Raw genomic sequence first — 27,741 nt, 5'->3', positions numbered from 1 at the left:
TGTGTTGTACTCCACCCTCATTGTAGCCCATACCACACAGACAAATGTGAGGCATCTGTGTATGTAAGGATGTGAATGGCCATGACCTATGTGCAATAGCTGTCTCAGTGTTGTGAACAACATACAGAATGGGCTTTGTGGGTGAGGTGTGTGACATATGTGTAAATTCTGACAGATGATATCAGCATTGTCACCACTAGGTGAATATCCCTGTACCCATTAACTACCACCTAGACTGCGGTCAACTGTGTAAGTGATGGTGCTGTGCAGTTCACCTCCCTGAGTTGGTGACATTTCCAGGCCTCTTAAGTAGTCATACGAGGTACCCATGTCATGACAGGGTACCATCCATGAGCATGGAGATCATTGGACAGGCATACACAGCACTCGGGTGACCAATATTGGATCACATATCACCTTTACGGGGTATTGGCCATGCGTGGATGGGCGATACCAGCCTTCACAATCCTCACCTCCAGTATGCAGCATGCTGTCTACCTTGCATAAAGACATGTGCTACACTATGATGTTGGACATGCTACATGTCCATATCCTGATCTGAAAGATATGCGTCATGGACAGCCACCGTCCTACTACTGGGATTGCCACATGCTGGACATATCCCTGTGCCATACATGTGACATACTCCCGCCATACCATGCAACCCTGTCCATCAAAGCTGCACATGTCATCTCTGTCATACATGGTGTGATGACCGCATGGTAAATGTAGTATTAACTGCCTGGATCAGTAATGTGGCACTGATGCACCTTGAGGTAGCAAAATGGCTGTTGGATACAGCTAGGAAACCTTGCCCATACATGCTATAGTTGATAACCATCCCTGCGAATGACGTCCGACTAGCCATTGTCCCATGTCTATCACATGTGCAACACAGGCAATCCGTGGCAGGATGTTGAACAGCTGTACAGTGCCATGTAGATGTATATGGCAAAACACATGCATGTAAAGGTTTACATGTGTATGTGTGCATTGTCACTGTTCAAGTCCATTAAGGCTGTGTATGTGTTGATATGTGACATATACACAGCAACAAGGTCAACAGCTTTACCGTGGACACATCCAGGCATGTGCTGATAGGTAAGAACACCAGTGCAGGCAAACAGACATGCCCACATCAAAACAGCATTCACATGGAGTATGAACAATGTAATGAGGTGACACACATATATGGTTATGATATCCAATGCATAATGGGTGTTACATGTGTGTGACACAAACATGTCAGTCGTGTCAGTGTCATGATGATCTGCAAAGATAACTGTGCAGACGTACTAGATTTACTAGAAATGTATGTGCAGCAGTATCTCTGTACATCTCTGATACTGTGATCTGTCACCATCATTATGTCTTACAGATAATGCCTCGTACAGGCCTGCCAGCGTACAGCCACCAGGAGAATGATGTCCTCATCCCGTACCTCCATGAGAACTACGAGGTGTTGTTCAGTCATGTGCCACTCCATGCCCGTGCAGCGTGACGATCTGTGGCAGGATCTTCGCAGGAGGGTGAATGATGTGGGTGGTCATAACCACACCTACCAGAAGGTGCGCAGACACTGCATGCCCTTGATATGACGTGCAAAACAGTGTGCCACTGCAATTGCCAGGGAAGAAGGTGGAATAGGTGGTGGGCCACCAACCCAGCCCCCATTCACACACACTGAGGAGCTACTGGCCAGTCTGGGGACACCCTCAGGACAGCATCCAGAAACACTAGCTGCCATCGTGGAGGTGGGTGTCTCCCAACCAATGAGCCTGGAGTTGCCTGGTAAGTCAGTACTGCACATATGACTATCATATCCCATTTAGTTGCATGTGTCACTGTACATTATGTAATGTAACATCATATGCAAGGCATGTTGACACACATGCTGCATACTACAGTATGCTACCCTGTGTATGCACACATGTGCATACTACATGCTATTGTACAGGTGAATGTGTTAACATGCACAGTTCACCCTGTGGCTATCATACAGTCATGGATAATGTTCAAACTGAACAGTGTCACCCCTATACACGTACCACTGGCATGCCACACAGACATCAGTCCATTGCAGGTGAGACTGTCATCAGTATCAGGCATGTTAAAGCATAGATCTAATTGCCATGTGGCCAGTTAACACTTGTACACTTGATGTTTGGTCCAGTCACGATATACAGGTCGCATCACCCATCATTCACACTGGCTACCCATGTGCAATATATACAAACAAAATGATACACCGACATGAAATCACAGTATTTGTCATTGTTACATGAGTGGACATATGTATGTACTACACATTGGAACAACACATGTGGTATGCAAACAGTACCACACAGTGAGCTGTGATATGGGCAGCCCACAGGAGTCACCATTGTGTTATATGCCCCTGCAATGGGTGCACACATTGTGATGTGCCATCTGACATATCCCAGACATGTAGTGTTCTGGCTGCAATATTGTCACACTATCCCATAACCCATACCCCACATACCAAACATACAACCCGTTGTCTGCATAGCCCTGTGGATGGTGACATATCTGACATCTATAGGTGTATGTCATATGGGAAAACACAGACATGTGAGATAGATGGCCATCACACACATTTGGCCAACACATGTGCACACATGGCCATGGGGGATGGCCATAGACACGTAGCCACACAGTAGATGTGATGTGTATACACCCTGTTGCACATTGTCCACACATGGTCCAATTATAGCCTTAGTTGACTGATTATACAGTTGATGTGGTACACTGAACATCCTAAAAGCTTGTGCACAGCTAGTGGAGGTGTCACTAAAGTCTACTATATAAGATGTGTTGAACATCACGACTGTGTCATAGCATGACAGTAGTCACGTGTACAGCTCCCACAGACATTGACACCACATCAGGCCACAGATACTGTACATTTCCCTTGCTGCTGTAGGACATCACTGTTAGCTGTGCACCTCGTGTGTGTGGTACATCAATGTCATGTGGGACATGGTGAATTGACAAGTCTGCTATGTGTGGACATGGTTGCCAGGCAGCTAAGACTCTGTAGTAATTGTGCAGGGGTATCATCTGTAGGTCCTTCAGTGACCTGTCACATGACACAACATGGTTTGGTGTGCATACACCTCAGCATCGTGGGTCACAATACACAGTTATGTCATGGGTATGCATTCAGTTATGGCTATGCAATGTGTACATATTATGCACTGTATAGCAAAATAGATGCCTCATGATGCCATGCAATGGCACAGTGTCTGTACTTCACACTGTATAGCAATGTAGACGGCTCACACTACCCTTCCATGCTCATGCACATATGCTAAACATGCATTCTATCTGTAGGACATACAGACAACACCACAGTGTGATGCCCATTACTACGCTATACATGTGTCAGGACACCATTATGTCAGACATGTATGCATGTTAATGCACATCAGCAGATTACATGTCAAGGTCACGTCAATGTGTGAACTGCATGGCTACTGGTATGACACCTGCTTGCTGTAGTGTGCACCCCAGGGAGGTATGCTAACTAACACTATTAATGTCTGAGCTGCATGCCGTCTGCTGTATCACATGCATGCTGCATGCTGTCTGTCAAATCACATGCATGGTGTGTCTGTGTGTGTCTTTGTGTGCCCGTATTGTAATTTATACTCTTTCTTTGCATTCACAGTTGATGTAGGTGCGTTACCCTCCTGCAGTCCATCTGATGTTAGTGTCCCCACGGATACTAGCAGTGATGAACATATGCATGAGGTACAGGCAGGGTTGTCAGGGGCTAAATCTGTGCCAATGGTTGCCATCCCCAGCTATGCCCCCCTCATCCCCGCACACAGTTCTGCTGCCAACACATACCGCATCACCAGTGGCCATAGATGAAGGACAGTCAGCGTCTGTTAGCGTGGAACAGGAATGTGTGGTGGCTGCAGAAGGTGTGTCTCCACACCATGGTGTCAGTGTAATGACTGCAGATGTGCCACACAGGCATGTGGCCGGTGCTGCTCATAGGAGGACCTCTGTCAGGCATGCACCTGCAGGACAGAGTGCAGCAGCTGGTATCATCAGACTCATGTTCCAGAATGTAATGGCGGCACAGGTATGTGCTGAATGGCAGAACAGAGAAGGGCAGAGGCTGCAGAGAGCTGCTATCATTACCCTAAATGATAACATCCAGGCATTGGCAAATGCTCAACAGCAGATTGCTGATGTTCTGGACAGGTGATTGGGTGATATGGTTGGAATCCTTGACCGTGACATGACAATCCACGAGTGTGAGCTGTCTGTGCTGGAACATCTGGTCGGAGTGAGGCATAGGCCACGTGGATGTAGACCAGCCACACCACCTAGTGCAGGTCAACGTGAGCGTGCCAAATCACTTGCCCGCTCCCATAGTGCCGGTAGCAGTAGCAGTGCAGCTGGTGCTGCACAGTCCACACCAGGACATAGCAGGCCACATGGATGTGGCCCTTGACACTCCCAGCGGGGTCACGGTTCCAGTGGACATGTGTCGTCGGACAGTATCCAATCTGTACCTTTGCCTGGTAGTGCCCGTGCAACCCCTGGCAGGCACAGGTCACATGGCCGTGGCCGGACACAGTGAGCTGTACAACCTGGTCTGTACAATCTGGAGCTATCAATAATACCCCTGTGTAGGCCTCACAAAAGGCAGAACTGTGTGCACACATACACGCACACAGCAAACACATCCATAGGGCACCACAACACCCACATGCATACTGAACAGACATGTCCAATCATATCACCGGCCCTTACCCACACACATGTCATCTATTGGTGCAGCCTATGCCCCTGGCAAACATTATCACCCTGTGCATATGATGAAGCCTGTGCCACATCCCTGTCATCCACACCACCAGTGCAAGTACATGCTCAAATGGTCTGATGCACAGGGTGAACAGAATAGTGAGAGAAGTGTATATTACATTAGTTGTGTACTGCACCAGACATATCATGTAGTACAGGTCTAGCATGCATTGTCATATGTTCACAGTGTGTGTCTTGGTAACAACAGTAACAGCATGTTGGTAATGATGCCCTGGTTCATATTACATTAGTTGTGTACTGCACCAGACATATCATGTAGTACAGGTCTAGCATGCATTGTCATATGTTCACAGTGTGTGTCTTGGTAACAACAGTAACAGCATGTTGGTAATGATGCCCTGGTTCCCTCCTTATGGTCTACTTCCATGTGCCTACAGGTAGCAGTGTTTGCAGTCTCCCATGTGTAACTGTGGAGTACTCAAAGGCACATATGGCAATATCAGCATGCTATACGTAGCCTCAACCTGACTGTTGGAAAGGCTAACATACCACAGATGTCCACACATGTACTGATCCAGAAGCTTGTTGGCAGTTTAATGGGCTACAGTGGCTAGAGACGTGGCATCCATACCAGGTCACATCACAGGTATGTTGACATGGTGCAGGGATTGTACACAGTGATCCGTCCGATGATAATGTTAGAGGCCAATTGATAGCATGAGGCCTCACTGTGTAGCAGTAATACCATGTCACATTATAGGAACATGCCCACACTCACGGGGTCAACAACACTACAGCGCACACCCCATAGTGTTGAGGTGAGGACCCCTGCCTATGTGGTCATCACCCTCACAGTACTATGCACCCACACGATGCGATACAGAGAAAGAACATGTACAGGTAGCCAGTACGGCTGAAACCGATGGCATCAACAGGGTAGTAGACTGCATCACCATGAGGGGTTAAGGATCCTTTGTGTTCTGTATGGTAGCATACATCCTCACTCCATGCACCAGACAGCCATACATACATACACACACACACACTGTGGAGACCACAAATGTCATTCACATACGGATAGCTGATATGTGTGTGATACACACACCACCCCTGCCTACGTCATGCTTTACACACTGCAGTATGTACAGATATCTACAACAGTGTACAGGGGTGTGTAACAACTGAGATGTATTCCCCACCATATGTGGCATATATGGTCACACAAGCAAACACCCATGGCAGTCCTGTGAATGATACACCTGCTAAATGATGATATGTCTGACAGACATGCAGCAGTATTGGCCGCATTATGTGTACCAATGCTACGTCCGGCAATTGTGCTGCTATATGCACAAGGGAGGATGTAGGTGTTACAGGTGTCATGTGACTTACAGTCAGTAACACCTGACCGCTGTGTAGGTTTTATGTCTTCACTGTCAAGTAACAGTGACATAGCATACTGTTTGCACATGTAATGGTTGGATGGCGTGTGACACACCTGTGAGCCGTCCTCGGCAAACATCCATCTGCACAGGTGGATCACCACTTTATGTACACATATCCATCCATACCTGATGTACATCCTACCGTACTGTCAGTATGTCACCATATACAGGTGTCAATGATGGGGCTGCATTGCAACTGCATGTTGTAGTTGGGCACAGATGAGTTACATACATCAGCTACTGCACATGCATGGTAGCTGCATGCACACTACAAATTGTACATGTGTGTTGGTCCTACATGCCTGTCATGTAGCCATGTTTGTATGCATTGCAATTGGTGGACATGTGTTATGACATACATAACACATGGACTGTTGTATGATATGATGGGTGTCATGGATAAACAATGGGTAACTAGGACAGAGAGAATGTGTCCTTGGTCAACATTGCTACCTCATGTACTGTTAGCATTCAACAGCCATGGACCCACCTTCCATTTGTGTGCGTGTGATTGCTGTAGCCACTTGTCTGCATGGAGGACAGCAAAAGCTATGCTATGTACATATGTGTTGTGTATGTGGTCCATGCACATATCCACTGTGATTACATGTATGTCATATCCAAACATGTGTGTTCTTTGGTGTACAGCGACAGTCATCTGTCACAGCTGTGTAAGACCCAGGGCCCCTGGTATGTGTAGAGCTGACCTGGTTATGTACAGTGGTATCATTGCAATGCATAACACATGATGAAACCCTGTCAGTACATGGCTAGTCTGCACAGTTGCTGTAGACCTATGTTCAGTCCACTGGTCATGAGTCACACAATGTTGTGGTAATGTATGGCTGTGTATTGCTGGTCCAACGACATGGTGATGTCTGAGGGCTACATTGTACACTGCGGTGTGTACCTCTGTGATCTGCACCTGAGACATCTGTGATGGCTCCTGAGTGTGTACTGGTCAGTACATGTGAGTGGCCTTCATGTACGTGGGGACAGTAACACCATACTGTGTCCTTCCATGTTTAGAATCTGTGTGCATGCAAGACTGCCCTTTGCAACTGCTAAGTGTGTGAGCATGCCCAGTATGCTGTTGTGTAGATGGACACACAGTACATTCCAAACTGTGCCCTTCCGTGTTTAGAATCCATGTGCATGCAAGACGGCTGTTTGCGACTGCTAAGTGTGAGAGCATGCCCAGTACGCCGTTGTGTAGATGGACACACAGTACATTACAAACTGCGCCCTTCCATGTTTAGAATATGTGTGCATGCATGATAGCCCTTTGCGACTGCTAAGTGTGTGAGCATGCCCAGTATGCCATTGTGTAGATGGACACACAGTACATTCCAAACTGTGCCCTTCCGTGTTTAGAATCTGTGTGCATGCAAGACGGCCCTTTGCAACTGCTACATGCGTGAGCATGCCCAGTACGCCGTTGTGTAGATGGACAAACAGTACATTCCAAATGGACGTGTGATACTAAGTGTGTGGGCATGCCCAGTGACACCTTGTGTCGGTGATGAGCCTCTGTGTATGGGCATGACCATTGACATCCTGTGTAGCGATGGTGGTCATCCAGGCAACAGATGTCTATTTTCAACGTCACGATGGATGCCTACATTGAACACACTGGTTGACTGTCTTGAAGGGTGTACTGTCTGTGGCTCTTCCCGTATCTATGTAGTGTTGTTGTCGTGCTCCGTAGATATTTAGTTGACCCGATCACACCACTGCCATGTGTTTGTCTACGTCTACCTTGGGACAGTAATATGCTGTCAGACTGCTCACTCTGTACACAGTCCCCATAGGCGTCCTTGCCTTTGCGGATGATGTCACCCAACTAGAAGTATGCCTCTGGGAGTGCTGTGTTCAGTAATCTCGGTAGCGCATTCTGTAACTGCGTAATGCTGTAGTGTGATAAGGTAGTTAGGTGTATGTTCGACTCCCAGCCCTGCCGTATTTGTGTGTGTGTGTGTGTGTGTGTGTGTGTGTGTGTGTGTGTGTGTGTGTGTGTGTGTGTGTGTGTGTGTGTGTGTGTTTCCAGCTGCCTGGGGACACAGTAATTCTTTTAGATGGCTCACACCACATACATTCCCTATCAGAATCTTTGCCTTTGCGGATGATGTCATCCACCTAGAAGTATGCCTCTGGGAGTGCTGTGTTCAGTAATCTCAGTGGCGCATTCTGTAACTGCATAATGCTGTAGTGTGATAAGGTAGTTAGGTGTATGTTCGACTCCCAGCCCTGCTAAGTGTGTGTGTGTATGTGTGTGTGTGTGTGTCTGTGTGTGTGTTTCCAGCTGCCTGGGGACACAGTAATTCTTTTAGATGGCTCACACCACATACATTCCCTATCAGAATCTTTGCCTTTGCGGATGATGTCATCCACCTAGAAGTATGCCTCTGGGAGTGCTGTGTTCAGTAATCTTGGTAGCGCATTCTGTAACTGCGTAATGCTGTAGTGTGATAAGGTAGTTAGGTGTATGTTTGACTCCCAGCCCTGTCAAGTGTGTGTGTGTGTGTGTGTGTGTGTTTCCAGCTGCCTGTGGACACAGTAATGCGTTTAGATGGCTCATACCACATACATTCCCTATCGGCATCTTTGCCTTTGCGGATGATGTCATCTGCCTAGAAGTATGCCTGTGGGAGTGCGGTGATGCCAGAACTCGGTAGCGCATTCTGTTACTGCATAATGCTGTAGTGTGGTAGACTAGACAGGTAGTTGCTCGATTCCAGGGCATGGCAGGTGTGTGTTTGGCAGTTATAGTGTATGTGTTTATATCCGTGGGTGGCTAGCTGCAGGATGTGTCCAGTTTGTTTTGTTGCTGACCTATTTAGTGTCCACAGCCCGCATATTCTGCCAAGACACTGGGTTGTCAACACATGCAGTCGCCAATAGGTCTGGTGAGCAACTGTTAGCAGCCCTACTCATACCCTTGCTACGGTCTGACCCGTGTGACGCAACATAACACACGTGCCTTGATATTAACAACACTACATGATGCAGGTGGCACATGTAGTTTTCTTTCCATTCCTGTCTAATGCATTGCTGTCATGTGGTTCACTGTTGTGATATAAATGCCATATCTACATATGTGTGTACATGTATATGTGTGTATGTATATATATATATATATATATATATATATATATATATATATATATATATATATAGGTCCATGTATATATGTCTACAAATAACATATGTGATATATGTAGATGTAGACGTGGACATAGATGTGAACATATGTCTGGGGACATCAGCACGATTGACTATTTGTACCGGATGATCTGTACGTGATAACCTGGGATCTATGTATAGCTGCCATGGCGTGGTGTTAATGCACATTGTCTGTGGTGTGCAGAGCCACGGGTTGTAGTCATGTGGACACCGGTTATTTTGTTGCTGGGAAGACCATGGGACATCGAATATGGTGATGGTAAGGCACCTGTTGCCAGTTGTGTGTGGATCTGAGCAACACTGAGCAGTGGTTAATTTGTTGGAGGTTCGGTATGGTCATAAAACTATTCATTAGAAGACTATACTATGCAGATGTGGTTGACTATGGTGTATCACATTTATCACCAGGATGTGCTGCTGGTCACTGGAGTGTATGTGTGTAGTCAGCCAGGTGCAGGTATCGCATATAGTTGACAGCCTGGGAGGGGGGGTCAGGCATACTGTACTTACATTGCAGAACTGTGCCTCGGGACTACTCCTGCCTTAGAAAACCTAAGCTAGGGGTGTGTCTATACCTGCCTGGTGATGTTGGGAGGGATGACAACAGTGGTGGGGTAGTCAGGGTGTACAGGCTGCACAAACAGGTGTTGATTAGCACAATCAGCTGATGACATGGCCAGCCCGCACATGAACAGTACATTAATGCGAGCAATTAGCATACACACGTTTTGTCCACACTCTACACCACCGGTGTATACCTGCAGGGACATTTCACGACACAGTCCAACCAAATGACACGGGCTGCAGCAGGCAACATATACCAACATGTGCAGGAGGCTGGGCAGTGGGGATGTGCATGCTGATGAACAACCCTTACTGGGGTGACATAAGACTTTATAGACCGAGGGTGACTTACCAGGGTCTACATGGGCTGGGGATGTTGAAGCACTATGGGGTGGACAGACACCTCCTACAGCAGCTTGACCTGTGCCTAACACATCAAACAGGCCGAGGGGAACACATCACAGTGGATACCATGGGATGTGTTGGCCTAGGTGTACTAGCCACAGGTACCTCACACAGCACAACTGGGGATATCATGGTTATCTCACAGGCATCCACATCCAGAGTATTGCACCAGTTCACAGATGCCATGTCAGCACATGCTAGTGAGCACGTACAGGTCCTCCACACATGTGATTAGTGGACCAGCAATATGAATCTGTTCAACCACATGGATGAGTACCCTGGGGTACTGGGTGCTATAGCCTGCACACGTAGCACCACCCGGGGAGCAGGGTGGGGCCTACAGTCAGTGCAGGGGCATACCCTCCAACAGCTAGGCCCTATGCAATGACCAGGGCATGAGACTGAATGTGTGTGTTGTCTGCCCCGGAAGCTGTGATGTGTCCGATATATGATGCCTGACACAGCTGTAGCACACCAATGCCTATGTGGACATCCCCTACAGTCTCCTCCTGGGGGATGCTAGGTAAACACTGATGTAGTGGCTTATAACACCCATCAGCAATGCGCACACACACCTGAACACTCACACCATACTGAGGCGGATGCACAGGCAAGACATATACATGTGCATGTGTTTGTGATGCTCAGTTCACAGTTCTGCTATCCGGACACATCTGTTGGGGCTCTGCAGTATTCACAAGCTACGTGCATACATGTTGTTATGTTATTTGCTATGCTACACAATGTTATCCTGCAGTAACAGTTGCAGCAGAAACAGCATGGGGCAGGGCCACACAGCCCAACACCACTGCCAAGGCCTGTACAGGTAAAGTGTGACTTGGTGAGGGAATTACCTGAGTAGGGCAAAGCCGGTGACAGCCCGTGCACAGTATGACCTGCCCTTGGCAAAGAGGCAACACAAGGCATATGCACTGAAACAGTAGGTACCCACAGATTTCCCCTCTCTCACCAGCACACAGTACAATGGATGCCAAACATGACAGTACCTGTGTTTGGCCATGTATGGGAGGTGCACTGTGTGCATCCGACATAAGCAGCACTCCAGCACCATCCTCCAGTCCGTAACACAACCAGGGTATGTCTATTGACCTAATAAGTGGCATATGTATTAGAATGTGTACTTACCCATTGCTCTGGTATGTATGTGAGCATACAAGTGACTGTGGTGGCCAAATGTTAGGGCAGCAGACAGTACACATGCATAATGGCACCACGACCTCTGTAGCACATAGGGGGGGTTACAATGGTAGGCTGTAGTACACAGGGTGTCCTAACCCACTGCAGATTATGAGCTGACCATCATGTGTGTCTGTACAGCCCACACACATTCCATGCAGAGGAACAGATGTGGACCAATACAGACAAATGATATACGATGGCCTATGGATATGCCCAATGACTGACCCCAACCCCCTATGACACACACAGACAACAGCAGGCCAGGACATCCAACACCACTGTGCTGGTAATTAATGCCTGGAACTGACATACCCTGGTATCCCTCCAATCAGCAATGTAGGTAGGTCCACACACTGACATGGAGTACCTGGCAGACCAGTACAGTAGTGGCAGATGTGTACAACTGTTGGCTGTGCCCCCCTCACACCTACACATGTGAGAGTCATGTGCACCACCCACGGTGCTGTGTAGGACTGTGTTTGTGGTTGCATGTCCCCCCATGCTATACAGACATGTAGCAACTGTCAATGCCACATGACCATTAGCTACCCTGCAGACACAGCATGTCACCTGTCTGTGTAGAATGGAGGGGTCAACAACACAGTACTATCTGGACATGTGACACATGCAATACAGTTGACCATACTTTGCATGCTCACACACATGACGGTATTGTCAGTCTACAACATGCGTGACGGTCATACTGGGCATGCTCACACACTGAAACACAGGATGGCCAGGTATGCACACACCAGTGGTCTGGACATATCTGCCAGTACATTGCTATACTGTTGGGTGTCTGCACTGTATGGTGTTTGCGGTCTATTGTCTGTACATATGCCATGGTCTATTGTTAATTCACATGAGCTATGTGCGCAAGGTACTTCTACCATCACGTGTATAGGGCGGTTCATTGTTTGTGGACAGGCCGACGCCTTTGGAATCAAACAGGGTAAGGCACAGTCCAGCAGGTGGGAGCTGTTGTGCGTGGGTTTGCACAGTGTTAAGCACTGCTGACCTCTAGTCACAGCACCTTATACACTCCACATTTCTTTGACAGGGCACTACTGGCATACTGGTAGACAAACATGTTTACAACCACTCGCTCTCCGACATTTCCGCTTACATTTGTCACTCACGCTGGGAGTGTGAGATCCCTTGTGATGCGTATTACATCGGACTACATGACTACAGTATAGGGTATGTGTAACCATTTTGCAACGGCAGCCGTACGACTGTACGGATTCGGCGGCCTGTCCAGTGACGTACTCATATTATATGCGTGTTCCTCATATGATCTGCTCCCATCTGCCTGATACATGGGAACCAATACTCTGCAATGCTGTCATGGGACTTGGGTTTATTAACGCAGCTGTCTGATGAGTCATGCTACTGCATACCAACTGCACATTGACCACCTTTCAGATTGCATGACGGGAGACTGTAGGAGTGACACCTTTCCCACTTTGCATGGGACAGTCCCTTATCACACATCACATGTGACAATGCCAGAACTCTACAGCAATCGGAGACACATTTCTGCAGATTCAGGGACAGGTCATGAAAAACAGGGGCACTTTTACAAAAGTAGTGCTATTAACTTGACACATTGACAGAATCAGAGCATATGACATAATACACATATTCTGAAGTAACGGTTATTTATAACTCTTACTTATTGTCATTAGTCAGTAAGTGTAATTCATCACCTTTCCTTCAACAGCCACTACATTTAGAAGGGATTAAGAAGGACACAGTTAGACTTTCAGTCAAACTCAGGGATGTACCTGACATTCAGGGACAGTTGAGTGGTATGGACAATACTCTAGCCATTGTAACTGTCCTGATTAGGGGACCTTCTTATGTTGTAGGTGTCTGTACTGGTTGCTTGTTACAGGTCTTGTATACCTGACACGTTGATATGTCATATGTAGTAGCATAAGCAACTATACTGCTGCTAGACTACGCTTTGATTTGCTCCGATATGTATATTTCTGTACTATGCATGGCTGTAAGTATGTTCTGCCCTGGTACATCTGACAGTTCTACAGAGCAGGTTCCACTTTGGCTGTTCAGACTGGTGGCGGCCCCATAGACCCTATATGTAGAGCTATCACATGTGTCGAGGCAACACATACCCACAGCATACCTCTCAACTGTCCCTGATTTTCAGGGCCATCCCTGATTTGAAATCAAATATTAACTCTGTCCCTCTTAATCCCTTTTAAAACTAGTGATGTTTGGAGGAAAGGTGGTGAATTACACTTCATGAATAATGACAATAATTAAGAGTTACAAACCTCTTTTACTTCAGAAAATGTTTATCAATTCATATGCTCTGATTCTGTCAATGTTTCCAGTTAATAGCTCTGATATTTTACATGTCCATGATTGTCCTTGTGTTTTCTTGACTTGTCCGTGATTCTGTTGAAATTTGTCCCCAATGGGTTGAGAGGTCAGATCCACAGCCAGTAGTACATGGACGACCTCCACGGTTTGCATACGCTAAGGTTATTCATCTAGCATTATAATTGATAATACTGTTTCCTATTAAATGTAGCTATTACTGATACAACAAATTGATGTCTGACACCACAACACACACTATATAGCCTCCATTCCCGAACTTACAGGCCCAGACCTCTCAACCAATTGGGGATGAATTTCAACAGAATCAGGGATAAGTCAAGTGATAATCAGGGACAATCAGGGACACTTTTAAAATATTAGTGCTATTTACTTGAAACATTGACAGACTCAGAGCATATGAATTAATACACATTTTCTGAAGTAAAAGATGTTTATAACTGTTAATTATTGTCATTATTCATTAAGTGTAATTCACCACCTTTCCTCCAACAGTCACTAGTTTTAGGAGAGATTAAGGGGGACAGAGTTAAACTTTGAGTCAAAATCAGAGACGTCCCTGAAAATCAGGGACAGTTGAGAGGTATGCACAGGCAATGTGCCATAACTGTCGTTTTGCAAGACACAACTGCCCAGATGGGTGTGTCCCTCGCAGGCGTACAGGTGTTTAACCTCTTCTATTATGGTATCATGTACCTGAGGTGGTCAGCAACTTATGCACCTTCCATCAGTAGCAGAACTCACATACCAATTGGTGTGACTGAACACCATATCAGGAGCAATGCATAACACCCTGTGGGACATATTTAGATGATTGGTTCTATTAACCAGACACATTCACAGACAGAGAACATATGTACTCATTCACATTTGTCGAGGTACATGCCGCTTATGACTTATACATGTTGTCATCTGTCATTACCTGTATTCCGCCACCTGTTCACCTAATATCAGTTGTTCTGGCAGTGTTTAGTTGGACTTTGTTACATTCTGATATATAACTATGGACGTCCATGCTAATCGGGTACATGGCACTGTGTAGGTCTCTATGCATTCCCCAATGGTTTACAAGCCATCCGGTAGATGTGCTCTTCAGGTTTGGGAGGTGTAGGCGTATGCTATGCCCACATAGGATTATTAATGACTTCCACTGGGCGGGCCTACTACATCTCTGCCAAGCAGCACCTGCACACTTAGGCCCATTAATGCATACCCATGGTCCACCTACCTGGCACCCCTCTACAGCAGTCATGACAAATAATTACTGCAAGCTCAGCTGGGGTATGATCACACCCCTACACATTGCCCACTTGCCCCATCGTGGTATGTTTTGTCAACCCATGTATTATCACACTTGCACAACCTACTGTTCCACGTACACCTACATCCTGCTCGTATCAGTGTCAGCAGATTCTTACATAACCTGAATTTTTGGGGTCCCGCAAGGGACACCGTTATCCATGTTTAAAGTGTAGACCTTGCAGAACTCTCCTACTGGTCCTTTCCTACCGGTGTTTTGGACAGCGGCAGTGTATTGATCTGTATTGCCTGTCTGTATGTCTGTCCAGCCTAGCTGGGTGATGTGGGGGGTACAACATTTCTTTATTGGACCTCCCAGTCACAAATGCCCGGGCTGTGAATATGTTACCCCTAATTGCTGTGAAGCAACCTATTTATGTGAATGTGTATATCTACACTGACATATAGTTTGTTTTGTGTGTTATGTGTATATATCACTACCTGTTGTTTGTGTATATATCTATCTATCTATCTATATATATCCATAGTATATCCTTGTGTGTGTATGTGTGTGTGTGTGTGTGTGTGTGTGTGTGTGTGTGTGTGTGTGTGTATATATATATATATATATATATATATATATATATATATATATATATATATCCGTATGGATATATATGTGTATGTAAATAATATAGCTATGTGTATATATACGTTTTATCTATATATACATCTGTGTGTCCGTTACCCTATACATTTCCCGGACCAGGACACTTACACATGCATATTGGTTTTATCCCTGCTTTGACAGCATACTATTGCCTTAGTCATTCTGACACCGACACTTCACTCCGGTGAACTTGTGCTCAGTATATTGCACGTTTTGCAGTGGACAGATGTTGCAAGTTTTTCATGTCTGGGGTGCCGCTGCTAACTGTGTTGTGATAGTGTCATTCGACCTATTCCTTGTATATGCAGCCTATTCCTACTACTGTGTTTGTTTCTGTGCACATTCATATTATTACTGTTGTTAGGATGTGTGTTTGTGTTACTGTGACTGTATGTCGACAAATTGTTGTCTTCATGTAGTTGTGTCTTTCTGCTTTTCCCGGTTTGGGGGTGTCACAGCAGAATTCCGTTCCACTCATGTGTGGCATATAGGTTTTACGTGCCGGGCTGCCAGACCTGACGCACAACATCCGACAACGATGCGCCCATTCACGCATGTCTCCATGCAAACAACGCTCTATCTGGGAATCGCAACTACGTACTAGCTGACCTCCACGGGCCACTCCATTGCACCCGGCGCGACATACCTTATCACTCCTGTGTCCATACTCGCATATCCATGGTTTCTCCTGCACACCCGTGTTGAGTTTCCCCGCATAACAGCCATTATACACCTGATATTGCAGTCATGACACACCTTTACACATTGCCCTCTCATGAGCATTGGGGCCCTACACACATTTTGTACCACCTTGTGTATTCGCAGGCTCACCTTCCATTCATATTTGCACATACGTGCCTTTCCTGGTGTTGTGGATTACGAACGATTTGCAAGTTACAAGTGTAGGTGGTCGCAACATGTCCTACATTCCGTCTGTTTACAATGTTGACGTGGCACTTTGACGATTTTATGGCCACTGGTATAGCCCTGCCTCTGGTGTGGAGAGCGGTCCTCTACCCACACTTGTGCAGCTTTATTTGACATATGCTGCGAGCACTTCATAATTCCTAACTTGCTCTGGATTCCCTTCACAACCCTTAGGTTTGTTTTCATCTTTCAGCGTTCCTAACATATATATATGTATATAAATATGTGTATATATATATATATATATATATATATATATATATATATATATATATATAGATAGATATGTAGCTATATAATTGCATATTTCTGTTATGTCTGTGGATATTTATCTATACACACATCTATCTAACTATATATATATATATATATATATATATATATATATGAAAGTTAAAGCTGTAGAAGACAACACACATGTGCTATGCTAATAGCTGCGTACACCCGCGCAGGCCCACTTGCATCTACTTATTCTGAGTTACATATGTTTACAGGCACGTCTTTAGGATTACATGTGCCTTATTCCTTATGACAGTACCACTTTGATGGAATCCGATTAACGGACCCATGCGAACGTGGTCACCTTTACATGTATAACGTTGTCTTTACAGCACAGAGGCATTCATTACACAATTAATATGTGCTATAGTCTTACTTGCACCGGGAATGCCTTTACGTTGGGAGGATGCTGTAACCACTACACTATTGGTGTTCTGGCTCATTTATATGTATACCCATGGTTCATAGCTACTCTGACATATGCCTCACCACTTCCCTTACACAGCAGGCATCCATTCCCCTGCTGGGAAAACTGCAGTACTACATTTAGGACATTCCCTGTTTCCTACTGCTCTGGACCCATGCTGCAAGTCTACTCACTCCAAGGATATTCATAACTCCTATGCTTATATTCCTCACACATACGCGTGTTTGGGTGTTCATCTGCTTGTCCAGGTTTAGTCTTGGCCTATTGGTGACTGGTACTGCCCTGGCACTGTTCAAAGATCAGACATAGCACATGGACAGTGTTAGTCCACAGTTTAACAGTCTACCTGTGTTTACGGACGCAGGTGTTTGGGCACCTGTGACCAAATTATTCGGTCGGTGCTACATAATTTAGGGCGGGGAGTGTTTCCACTACATAATGCAGATTGGGGGGGGGGTTGTCTCTCTTCATTCATTTATACATACAAATGAATATTATTCTGGACATCTGTTATGAAATCACTACAGGTATGCAATAGTCTTGTCAACAGCTGGGACAGTTGGTTGGTGTACTTCTGTCTACGGACCTCTCTGATACTCTGGGACTCATGTCTACAGTGACAGGGACAAGGCTATGACAACTCAGGGACAATCACGGACAGTTCTACCATATTGGTACTATTAACTTGGAACATGTTGACAGATTTGTAATACTACTAATTGTCTGCAGTTAAATGCGTCTATTACTCTTCATTGCTGTAAGTAGTCATTCTCATTCAACACCTTTCTCTCAAAGGGCACCTGCTTTGTGAGTTTTTAAGGGTCTGGTCAGTTATTGTGTGAATGCTCTGACCATTGGTATCATTGACATTGTCATATTTATGGGTTGTGCTGTATTCCGGTGACTAGAGTTGGCACCTTTTCGAATGGCCAAAATGGGACATTTTCAGAACACGCCAGGTTTTACAAGCCAACACATACCCACGGTCAGTACAACGGATAGAACTTTACTTATTTGCCTACATAAAAGCCTATTGTTGTAGCAGTTTATTTGCTTATTCTGTTTCTTATAAATTTAGGTATTGTAAATACTGCAATAATTATTTTCTGCTACGATTACATAACATATGGGACATAATTATGTCATACAATCCCAGGACATTTGCCATTTGGAATGTCTTTTGTCAGGACACAACTGTCCAACGAGGGACTGTCCCTCGCAAAGCGGGACAGATGAGAACCCTACTGCGGACAACAGATTGGGCCAACACATAGCCACGGTCACTGCAGGTTTAGAACAGTCATTTGTTTCCTAGCTGTAAGCCTTATATCTTTGGCACTTTTGTTGTTTGCCTGTTTATTGTATTAATTATGTTTATTCTATCCTGACATGACCGCTTTAGGCAACTGTTAGATGCAGTATTTTATTATTTTTTTTATTTATTTATCATTTGTTGACCGGGAAAGTCCGACTAGGTTCCACAGAGCCTGTTTTCAGCGGAGGCCCGGGGAGAAATGCTCCAGTATGGTGCATAGTTATTTCCTACGGTCACAAGACATTTGGCATCATACCATTGTTGGTCAGGTCAAACATACACACACATTAATTGTCCCCTCACACAGTGGATCTTTGGAATCCTGTTTATGTCAGTGCCTTCATCACCCCTATACCATGTGCCACTATGCGAATGTGTGCAATATATTCTCTTGCTTATTCATGTCGGGACACGTGCATCACAGGCAGGTGTTTGATCCTGGGTAGTAGGTTATGCATGACCATTTAGGGCTGGACAGTGTCGTGCACCTCTAATGCACATTCCAACTTGTGTCCAGATATCTACAGGACTGAACTTCGTGTCTTCCATTCTAATGTTTACACAGGTTACGTATCCCATGAGGGATATCCCAAATATTGGACTGGTCCAAAACAAGATGAATACCGACCATTTTTCTGGCGTTATGAAAATGTGCTGGGGGTTTTACATGCAAGGGATACATAATGTGCAATCCTGCAACTGCCTAGGGTGACACTACCTACTACATATGCGTAGTGGTCACTATGTGTAGCTGTGGCTGCACCGAACCAGTAGGCCAAGTATGGCTGGATTTGGCGTACGTTCAGGTAAGGGAGCGGGTTGTGTGATGTGGAGGGGATGCTGGGTAGTCCATTATGCATCCAGGTGTGTTACATTTGTTATGGCCAGTTCCATCAGGACCAGTCTGTAGGTATGTGCCAGTGACATGTCTATACATTTGTATTGCACATTTCAATATTCATATGTTTGTGGAAATGTGTTCTACAGTATGGCCTGTCTGGTTGTATTGTAGCTGTTTAGACATGTGTTTGTGTTTCTTTCAGCTTCACCTGCTGCTCCCTCATACACCTCTGGTTCACCTATTCTACATACAACACAATATCGCCTTGGAGGATTGTACCATTGCCCATCCCCCCACACACACATATTCCTCACACCCCATACATCACTGCTTTGGTTGTTGGCCCATGACACGGCCAGAGTAACACATTGAATACCCTACATATGCCGGGTACCTGTATGGTTGTGTGGACTACCCTGCCATGTTTGCTTTCCACATGCTATACCTCATGCACATAGGTACACGCCCATACTTAACTTTCATTACATGGTTGGTATACCCGGGTACTACCCGTTCAACTGTGACACATCCTGACAGGTTCGGCTTGTACCGCTGACTTATGGATTTTGGCAGACTGTTCTACTCATTGGTAGGATGCCACCTTTTCCTATGTCCAGGATGGGATATATTCCGTACACATATCCGACTGTACTAGACAGCATGTCCCCACAGTCGACGGTATGGATAATACTGTTCCTTTCAGCCTACATGTTTCCTTATTGTTGTAGCTGTTTATATGCTCCTTCTGTTTCGTTTCCATGCTTATTTTATTTCCTATCACATTTGGTATGTGAAATAAGGACATACATTTTGTATGTGACTATTACATGCCTTATGGGATATGATTCAGACATACGGTCACTAGATATGTACCTTTATCGTGTATTTGGTTATGGACACATCTGCCCAGCTGTGTACCCTCCCTCACATTATGGGTCAGCTGGTGACCCTAACCATTGGGCTGGACATACCTACTGGCAGCTCGCTAACATATGATGTGTTTCACTTCCACTTGGTATAGCTATCTACACTGTGTTGGACTACGGCCACACAGTCTTCCATGTCATTTGTTCACAGAATAGGGACCCGTTATTCCCAACCATGCATTTGTGTTTGCTTCTTCATTTTGTGGTTGCAGGAACTTTCTTGCATGTTTTGCATATGTTTGAGTATCCACGGACACTGACAGATGTGATTACTATCTTGCAACATGTTGTATGCAAGCATTTAAGGTTGCACGTCGACAGCTGGCATTTCCATGCCTCCGTGCGGTACTTCGACATGCCCTATGCACTCGCGCTCCTTTCCTGTGCACGTGGCTGTGGCAGCAGTGCGCCTTCATTAATATGCATTTGGTGCTACTGCGCCATCTTCACGCCGCAATGTCGGTGCAAGCCTACCGCCGTCCTTGTGCCGAGCTTTATGAATCCCGGGGATTATTTCTACTAACTCATGTAATTGACATAGTTTTCTAATTTCTCTACCATTCATTACTGTATTCATACATAAAAAATCCTATATAGTTTCTAATCTATATGTTAGGAATGACAGTAAAAAGTGAGTTGATATCTAATGTCACATATAAAAAGTCAAAACATTGTATAGATTTTATCCATTCATTTAACTTAACTGGAAAGCCACCAGTATCCTTTATGAAACTCTTAACTCTACTTAAGTATTTCCAAAAAAAAGATTGTAAATAAATTGAAACAGTCAGTTAACCACCCTCCACCTGAGACACTAGGTTTCCTTGGAGGGTGGTTCAGATTTTTATGAATTTTTTGGAAGGCTATATAATGTGGTTATAGTTGGACAGGGTACACTGAAAAAAATTAAATAGTTCCACAAAGATATCATTGGCCTGTTACATCTCATAAATGCTCATATTAATATCTGATATAAGTTTTCTCATAACTAGCAAATCAATCCTATGAAACACATTTTCGTCTGCTAAAAAGACTTTCATGTAATTCACATAATGATGATTATTCATTATAATTTTAGGACTATCATGTTTTTGTTATTTTTGTGGATTGTTACTTCCTTCTACAAGAGGGGAGCTATCCACCCCTAGAATCTGGCCTAGCCCCATTGTAGAAATCTTTTCTTATCTTGAGGATTCTATGCTGTCGTTTTTTCCATTCCTGGCACCAGTGCACCTACCAGGATTGGGCACTTTTTTATCCAGGGTTTTGTGCACCCAGCTATCTTCTTTTTACTTTCTACCCTACTTCTGTCCATAATATAAAATACAGTCAGTGTATCAGTGTTGTCTTGATGAGATTTTGTAAAAAACATGGTCCACCTTGTGAAGATACTTACCAAGAATTGAGGATGAATTCATTTTCAGTAATGCTACTCTCCTTTGCTTGCTGACTTAGCATCTCTCCATTCAGACCCCCTCTCTCCATTCACAAGCATGGAGTTGCTTACGAAAGGCAAACAAAGAAGGATACTTTAGTAGGAGAATCACTGGGAGTACATGTAGACAAATGTCTTATGCATGAGAGCCAAAGGATGCATGTTGTGTCTATAACTGATGTTCACTTTTGTGTAAACATTGTAACAGATTCAAAGAAAACACAAAATGTATTGAGTAGAGGGTGGCCCATAAGATGATCTTGTAGCATCTAACAATACATATTCGGCCTTAGGTACTGTTTCAGTTTTTAATGTTAGTGGTTCTGAAGTTGATAGGGGTGAAAACTTATGTAGGGTCTGGTTACTTAGACATAAAAGGAAGTCTAGAGACAGTCATAAAATAAACACCTGAAGTTATTGGCACTTACTTATTATAAATGGTATGATTTCTTAGACTGGTTAATTCTCATAAAATTATTTGTCTGTTGCAGGGTGTTAGATTTATGTATATATTGCAGAAATAATAATAAAAAAGGTGCTTGAACTCCACACTTTATCACCCAAAAGTGTATTTTTATATGCTTGTAAAGTTGGCAAAAATGTTAGTGGGGTAACTGGAAAACATTCTTTAAATCCCATGAACTCTTTTGGCAAATTCTTGTTTTAAATTCTATAGAAGTTATGTGGATTAAGGACAAGTTATCCATAAACAGTACTTTATACATATAAGATTAGTTAAACTGTAATTTGGCAGAGTTTATTTTATTTCATCTATTTCACTTACTGAATATATAAAAAAAGTATACAATTTATATATTTTTAAATAAATTTATTAATGCTACAATTTTAAAGACATATATTTTTTATACTTCATATTATTCATGTATTGAGCAGATGGCAATAACAAATTGGCAATTGAAGAGCAAGTTGCTTATTAAATTAAGTGATATATGGTGAAGTTTACTTTTTCATAATAAGGCAATGATGTAGAATTTATTCTGAAAAAGTTTTGGTTGAATGAGTAAACAAAAGCAATTAATATTTTGGATAAAGAGATGAGTACATTGAATCATTTTTCTTTATTATTCTTTTTTTGAGTTTGCACTTTGTGAGGACCTTTTTGTTTCTAGGTTATATCTATTACAGAAATAATTGTATTATATTTTAGGGTGTTTGGAGTATAGAATTTTGTTGTGTTCAATGTGGTTATGTTTGTCTTTAAATTCATCTTTAAAGATAAAATATTAATTTGTTATAAATACCACAAGGGCTTTAGTAGTAAACTTTGACTTTCAGGTTCTTATTCAAAAGGTGATTATACTCTTACAGTGGAGAAGTAATACCAGGAACTTTGAATTAAAATGACACCCTATCTCTTTATTATGTTGGAGGCTTTACTCTCAGTTTATTAGACATTAAGAATATAAATGGCAAAACTCTCAGGTATATAGATACTAGAATTTGTAATAATTTAACTTTTGATTATAGGCTGAACTTTAATGGTCTTTGGGTCCTATATTCATTAAAGTCTTACTTAGTACCAGAACAGATTTTTTTTCAGAAGTTCTTGCCTCCTGGGTTTTCAAATGATAAGCACTTACTGGAAAGTTGATCTTTTATTTATTTATTTAAAATTGTTAAAGATTATTTGGGAAAGAATGAAATGTTTAATATTTTGATTGCTTATAGAAATGGTGTTTTGTAGTTTCACATTTTCCTTGTACTGTCTGGGTTAATTTTAACATTTTAAAAGAATTAAGTAAAGTTTGTCATGTAATGTTGTATGGGCCCAACAAAATGATTTCCATTCATAGCAGTAATAACAGTATCAATGCTATTTTATGTTAAGAACTATATACATTTTGCCAATAACCATCCTCAAGCTTTAAGTGTATTTATTTATTCATTTATTTTTCCTCATGGAGGGAAAAGCCAGTTAATCCTAAGCTAATTATGATATTGCCCATTCCACATTCTAGTCACTGTTTGAAGTTATTGAATCGCATTGCTTAACCTGCAGAGGAAGTTTATGTATGAGAAGTACAGAGGTGTATGCAATACATCTACTTCTCCATCACAACATGTTTATCTTCAGTAGAAGGGATAGGGCTCTGGTTCTTGGTATTAGTTGTCTGCTTGATATACTGAGATATAAGAAGTCAAGGACTACTTGATCTCTAATGGTGTGGTAAACAAGGTAAAGACTCATCCTGAGGAGTCGATAAGACACAGAGTACAGAAACAAGGCTACCAACCTCTCCTGATAACTAAGATTCTTAAGAATAGAGATCTATTTAGCCAGCACTGTTGTGTAAAGAGAGAAATCCCTAACTAGTTCCCCAAATACCTTTTTTTGATTAGTAGTTTGGGTATCTGAGGTGTTGGCAGGAAGGGATGGGTGTTTCCATCCAAGGGAGGGAGGTTACTGGTCTGGAATTCCCTATAAGGAAGCACTGTCCATAGAGAGGGAGTAGCTCTCTAACAAAAAGAGATGAACACAGGGGAGTGCTTGCAAAAGGATATGTCATAAATGAAAAAGAAAACAATCCTGGTAGAAGCAGACAATGACACAACCACCCAGGACACTCCTAGGATCCATGTCAACTCCTACCTTTGAATGCAGACAGTCCACGGCAGTAGTAGAGAGAGGTAGACTAGCAAAGACCAAGTGGACAGGGGTACTCAGATATGTAAGAAAGAATGAAAGAGAAGGGGAAAAACAACACAATTTGAAGACCAGAGATCATTTTGTTAGGAACATCTGATGCTTTCTGAATTTTTTTGATGAGATGAGGTACATCCCAAAGGAATACTGCATTCTTCAATGGGTTGGATCTGTGCTGAATATGGTTAATAGTTTAGTACTAAGCTAACTGCCTTTGTGAGCTATTTTAAGCCTAGCCAATTATCCCTTGTGATGCTCAAACCCTGCACCTTGTGGTTGTAAGGCAAATATCTTAGCCATTAAGCCACCCTCCCAACCCCTTGGTGGAACAGTATCATCTGTAGATCTAAATTCAATATCTTTGGCTATGACTTGTGCTAAGAAGTGGGACTACTTTCTACTACAGCTGCCATGTGATGATCAAACAAAATGATCTATCAACCTGGGTTAGGTCCCTAATCACCTTTTCATTTAGTGTTGTTTATTCTTTAAATAGTGGGCAATTGCTGTTTTCCAAAAGAAGCAATGGCATACTTTTTGCATTCAGTATAAGCCCATTATCCATGCACCAGGTTATAGCTAGGATAAAAAGACTTAATTTTTCAAAAGCATGCATGCTGATTGGTTTGTCCATTCAGCATAATTATTGTAAATTGAGCAATAACAACATGAAAAGGTCTGATGTGCAGCTAAGCAGAGAATTTAGGTTACATTACTTTCAACCTAGTGCAACAAACAGGAGAAAGCAAACAATATTGGGATGATTACCATCCTCCACAACAGTGGCTGCCCTGTCAACAGCTGATGATGTTATCAACCTTAACAGCACTGGCAGACACTTCCAAAACACATAAGTTCTGTGGGGCATACGATATGTACTTAGTGCCTTAGTATATACTACTAGATAGGTAGGGGTCCTAACCCCATAAAGGGCAACTCTGTGAGTGTGTGTAAATATATCCCCTTGCAGCAGTGTGTTTGTTTCGCCTATCTATTACAATGGTTATATATTTTGAGGCCCTGTCAACCTCCCCATTGGCCTCCTTTACAGGGCCTGCTGATGTCATCCACCTTAACAGCGGTGACAAACACTCCCAAAGCATATAAGCTCCACGGCACATGCTATATGTACTTAGTGCTTTAGTATATACTACTAGATAGGAAGGGGCTCTACTCTCAGAAAGGGCAACTCAGTGTGTGTGTGTGTGTGTGTGTGTGTGTGTGTGTGTGTGTGTGTGTGTGTGTGTGTGTGTGCGCAAGTGACTATACCACCTTGCAGCAGTGTGTCTGACTTGCCTATATATGTGCAATGGTGATATATTTTAAGGCCCTGTTAGTACCTGATGCCCTTAAATAGCCCATATCTACATAGGCATAAATGCTATCTGCCACCACCTACCTACATTTATAGGTACAGAAAACCCAGGTGACACATATCATTGGTAGAGTGCCCTGTTATGGGGTATGCATGCAGGATTACTCTGTCCACCCCATTCCCCTTTCACACTGTTCTACAGAGATGCACCTTTGTAACCATGCACATATAAAGCCTTACCTTGCTGATGTTATATTTCTTTTTTGGTACCATGCCATCCTGAGCTGCTGTATTGCTTCTGGGTCTCCATAGTGTAGCCACATCATACAAAGTTCTGAGAGACACCTATCAGTATGTAACATCTTCACCAATCTAACATCATGTAACAAAGGAACAAACATATTAATGTATACTCATGACACATGCCAGCAGACAGCACCTGTCATGGCATAACAGAACCACACTAAATAATGTCATGTAATGAACTATAGTCACCCTTTGCATCAGACACATATTTGCATGTCTCTGCATCAATGGTAAGGATGGCAGGGTGGGGCACAAGTATATTCACATGTGCAGGTTGTGATGTGGTGGTGCCAGAGGCCTAGGCTGTGCCAAACAGTTGACATCCTGTGTGGGAGTCAGGAAGGGGTGCTTGTCAGCTGGGCCATTGATAGGTAGCATGTGTGTCTGTTGGTGACCTGCATGTGACACTGGTTTATGAATGCATGCGTGTACACAGTCAAGCCATGTGCTAGCCATATACCTGGGTATGTTGGACAGTAGTGGACCATACTTGGCAAACTGGGCAGTTCATTATCCCTGACCATGAACACAGAAACTGCCTCTGCCAGAAGTGGCACTGACACCACAATGCCTAGGGTCATATGCAGTACTAGTCGCTGACGTGACTGATGTGTCCTGGGCCCATGTTCCTCATAAGACTGCCTAGGACTTCATGTCCATGGCCTGTCATGTCATGGTGTGGACAGCACCCTCCATTCTGTAGTGCTGGAGGTACTGCCGCTACAGGTGCGTGAGTGTGCACTATCATGTGGACTCTCAGCAGATGTTGTTGCTGACCTACAGCCACATGTCTGACACCCTAGTCCCACCACATGTTCTAGCACAGACAATGTGTGGTCAAGAACTGACAATGTCTCACCCTACAGTCTGTCCATTACATCAGTGAAATGATAATGGCATCATCAATGTGGTGGAATGAGTCACAGATGTCAGACAGTGATGCATCCATGACCCTGAGCATCCATCTGGTGATTCATTTGGATCATGCCTGTGCCTCCATGATGGACCAAAACATGCATCGAGTGACGCATGATGTGAGTCCTCTGACACGTGGTGGATGGGCAGCAGTCCTCCTTTGAGCACCCCTGTCAATCTGCCTGTGTGGAACCTCACTAGCTCTCTGGCTATGGCTAGTGTCTAGAGTCACTGATGCCATAGTTGACACACTCTCCTGTTCAATGCCGCCACACTCTGGCTGTCCAATATCTGTGGCCGCAGGGCACTGGGTATGTGTGGGCATACTGACTGTGTGTGGGGATATTGGGGGAGAAAGTGGGATGTCAACCAATGGGACAGATTCAGAACCCAATAACTCCACCTGTACCTCACTATGGCCATCATCATCAGAGTCCGATGAGACACTGACATCAGATTGTGAGGGGGGCACACTCCAGCCCCCAAGGTAATCTGTGAGGAGAAAGACAGCATA

At 43.9% G+C, this 27,741-nt stretch overlaps 1 protein-coding gene across 1 annotated transcript in view; it reads left to right on the top strand.

The window, feature by feature from the left end:
• The window catches only part of LOC122796665 (cadherin-10-like), a 2,154,436-nt gene that overhangs the window by 1,235,466 nt on the left and 891,229 nt on the right, over nucleotides 1-27,741 (top strand). The gene's annotated exons all lie outside the window — the stretch shown is intronic.

This window comes from Protopterus annectens, chromosome 3.part0 (genome assembly GCF_019279795.1).
Source record: "Protopterus annectens isolate FY-2018-M chromosome 3.part0, PAN1.0, whole genome shotgun sequence".
Taxonomy (NCBI): domain Eukaryota; kingdom Metazoa; phylum Chordata; order Ceratodontiformes; family Protopteridae; genus Protopterus; species Protopterus annectens.
The sequence above is the reverse complement of the archived record's forward strand: the minus strand, read 5'-3'. Positions and strand labels throughout refer to the sequence as shown.